A 4,034-nucleotide genomic window follows, 5' to 3' on the forward strand; every position below is an offset into this window, starting at 1 on the left:
ACCTTCCCCAGCTCCACCTGTATTGATCTGCTACGGGGTTATTTTATATGCTATTTTTGCAGCAGCAGTATGTCTTAAATACTCACGGCACGGTATCGCCATATGCATTGGCAGTAGCAAGCTCCTGTACTTGCTTGCAGCAGCAGCAATAATCTACAACTACAGCAATAACCAACAGCAGCAGCAATTCAGCAGCAGCGTAGCAGATCTGTTCCGCCAAGACCAAATACATTAACATTGTCATATCCATCACCATGCTAAAATGTTCCGAGAGTTGTCATGATTGAAATGTGCTTTTTGTGGTTTAAGGGAAACTATTTTTCACTGTTTCTTGGAATGTGTAAGACTTACTCCACTTTTTGCTTTGCTGAGTCAAGTGTTTTTAGATTTTGGTGAGACATTTACACCCAATGCTTTTATTTTTGGTGCAGGATACACCCCCAAAAAATAGGTTGAAATGGCAGTTGATTAATTTCCTGATTGGGAAAGATAAACTGGCTGTTTACATAACAAGGAAAAATAGAATAGAAAACCGGAATGGTCAGGATATTATATCTCTTTTTAAAGCCTATGTCAAATCAAGAATTGTTGTTGAATTTAATTATTATAAAGCAATGAAAGACTTGGAAACATTTGAGTTTCAATGGTGCTTTAATAACCTTGTTTGTGCTGTGGTGGAAGGGGAATTGATTTTTACTTTTTTGTGGTGTGGTGTTGTATTTTCTTTACTTTACTAAGAGTTTGATCTTTGTTTGTTGACAATGTTTTTGTGAATAAAAGTTGTTGTTAAAAATCAAATCTCTCTCTCTCTCTCTCTCTCTCTCTCTCTCTCTCTACATATGAAACTTAACAAATTCAGGAATTTACTCCGAAAACATATGAGGGTTTCTTGAAGATATAGGCTTTCAACAAGTCTGGTTAATTTATTTCTAAAAAAGCTTTTTAATATTAATCAGTCTAGTAAACTGATGTTTTATGTGTGAATTTGGTAGAATAAGTACAGAAAGCCTGAAATAATCAGGCATCCATTTTTTTTTTGCCAAGAAAAGAGCAGGATAAATGCTAAGCAAGTGTTTTAGTGGTGGAAAAGCTATGAGAAGAGTGACCATTTTGTGTCGCATTAAAATGCAGACTTCAGCAGCGAATGTTTGGTTATTGTCCACACAGAAAACACCTATTGTCATATGAGACCAAGTCCATTTTGGATCAAAAAGCATCCAAAATGTATTGCTTTGCAGGGGGAGCAGTACAGTGAGAAGTGACTGGTTTCCACAGTGAAGTTTGGAGGTAGTAAATTTTTTTTATATAGGGATGAATGAGTGCTGAAGGTTTGGGGGAATTGTGCTTTATCAATGAATGCACACATGTAATATAAACTTTTGAAACAGAAGATGATACCCCTGCGTTGTTGTGCACTTTTCAGCTTGACAATGACTCTATGCATTCTCCTACTGAAAATCCTGCAGTGTGCATCACTCCCCATCAAACATAACGGTAATCAGGGAGGTTGACCTCGCAGAGTTAAACAAGATAGATGTGACAATTTGTTGTGAACATCTATATTCAACGCAAGAAGGGTCAGAGCAGTAAATTTACAGTTATGAAGCACAGACTACATACTAGGATTACACATTTGTTGAATTTAGTGCAAGATGTACTAATTTAAACAAAATTGCACAATTTACTTATTTTACAGATACTGCAGACATTTTTTGTTTTCTTTTCTTCTTTTTTTAAGTATGTGTTTAATAAGTTTTAATGTTGTCATCTTTGTGTGAATTGTAATATTGATTATTAAAAACATAGAACAGTATCTTTATGTTCAGAGGGAGTGTACTCATTTATGCTGTGTACTATAAGTGCCTTCATGACCCAGCTCCACACCTAGAAAAACAAGTGTGCTGCCGAAGCAACAAAAACTCAAAACAAAAAAAATCTTGTATTGGTCCACTTGCAACTCTAGTCTATCAAACTATCAAGGATAGATCTCAATGCTGTGTTATCTAGGTTCTCTGAGCAAACACCAACCAATCATTGAGATAACTCGGTATGTGAATGCCACACAGTCGCAGGGGCATTAAGACCACATCCATATACTTTGTGAATGTGTGACACAAAAACTGGTACAGTTTGCAAAGTAAATACTCAGATCCAGAATTACACACATGCTGCCGTTCTTCTTGGGTATGAAGGAGTCATTTCTAGAAATGCTGTCTGTGTTTTTATGTACTGAAGGATGTGACCATAGTACATGGCTCGAAACATCCAGTCTGACACTCTCTCGAACTGCTGCCAAGCCAGTAGATGGCCTGTGAGAGGAATTAAAGCCTGATTTCCAACAGTGCTCTATAGCAAGTTAGTTAGATGGCACCCTTGAGTCTGTGAGATCAGTGTTTGTAACATAAAAAAGGTGAATTAATCCGAAACTGTCTGGAAGGCAAGCAGGGGAGAAATGAAGATGGTTGGCTGATCCATTTTCTTCCTCTGAATAGGGTCGTGGCCTCCTCTTCAGAAAATTTCTACCTGGCTCACCGCTGCTGCCCAAGTGGCCACTTGAAAGAAACTAAACTTCCAAATGTCTCTCAGCATCCAGTACCAAAACCTTGTCCAGGTGCCTCCCCCAATAAGCCTGCAAGACAGCTAAAGTGTGCATTGCTAATCCCACAATGCCAGAACATAAGTATGCCTTGCTCAGCAGAGAAGAGGTGAATCAAGAGGTGGCTTGGAAGGGATGAAAGACTTAGACTTCCACACAGCAGGCAGTGAGAGGGAGAGATGAGTTACCTTTATCGCTGGCATAACAATGTAGCCATTAAAAATTTGGTAGAGGATCAGTCATGATTTGGGGTGCTTCAGCATGATCCAAGCCAAATACAAGGTTATCCTGGAAGAAACTTGCTTCCTTCTGCTCTGACAATTTTCTGCAAATCTGAAGATTGGTTTGTCCAGCAGAACAATGTTCCATGCCACACAGCCAGGTCAATCAAGGTGTGGATGGTAGAACACCACATCAAGACAATATCATGGCCACCACATTCTCCAGACCTGAACCCAACTGAAAACCTCTGCAATGTGACCAGGAGGAAGATGAAACAGCCATCAAACAAAGCAAGCTGATTGAATTTTTCTGCACCAGGAGTGGCATAAAGTCACCCAGAAGAAATGTGAAAGACAGATTTTTTGAGTTTTAGTCTACAGAGACTAAAATTAAGAAAGTAAAATATGGGAAATATCAAATTGTTAAGATGGCAAACTCCGAAAGGATGTAGAGCAGGGGCCCGTTCTTCGTACGTCGCTAACTCAGTTAGCTGGATTTGATTGTTGAAGATTTCGCTTGATCTCGGATTGGTTGGTGAAAGCTATTATGGGAGTGGCGTGATGGAGCGCAGGAGATGCAGATAACATGATCTTGACCCTTAAGAAACTTTAATTGACGCTGTCACATAACAAATCTGCTTCAAAGATCAAATTAAATGAATTGCTAATTACAACACTGAAATAAAAATGTAAAGCCTGTATAAATACTAGAAATCATGAATGTAAATAATTGGGAATCATGTAAAAAAAATTATAAAATAAAAACAGTGCACATTTCATTTATCTATTATTACATTTATGTTGTTTTGTTCACTTGGCTGTTTCCAGAAATTTGTTTCCAGAAAGTTATATGATGTCATTACGTTGCTGTCATGCCGCCAGCCAATCGCAGCATTGCTGATCGTGTTTTCGAGTATCGATACATCTGCCCTTTTCGGGAAACACCAGAACGCGCACTAATCTTAGACAACTTAATCTAGATATTTTAATCAAATCCGCAAATTCGTTTGAAGAAACAAATTAGCCAGAGATCAGTTATCACGATTACTAGATCTGGAATCTTTCAAATCATCTCAGATGTATTAAGCGAGGTACGGAGAACGGACCCCTGGATTCAAATGCAGTTGAGTGGTTTATTCAATAAAGCACAACACACACAGGGGTGTGTATATATATATATATATATATATACTTTCCAGATGAAGAGATCTTTAACA

This window comes from Sinocyclocheilus rhinocerous, unplaced genomic scaffold (assembly GCF_001515625.1).
Source record: "Sinocyclocheilus rhinocerous isolate Xijiao unplaced genomic scaffold, SAMN03320098_v1.1 scaffold3041, whole genome shotgun sequence".
Taxonomy (NCBI): Eukaryota; Metazoa; Chordata; class Actinopteri; order Cypriniformes; family Cyprinidae; genus Sinocyclocheilus; species Sinocyclocheilus rhinocerous.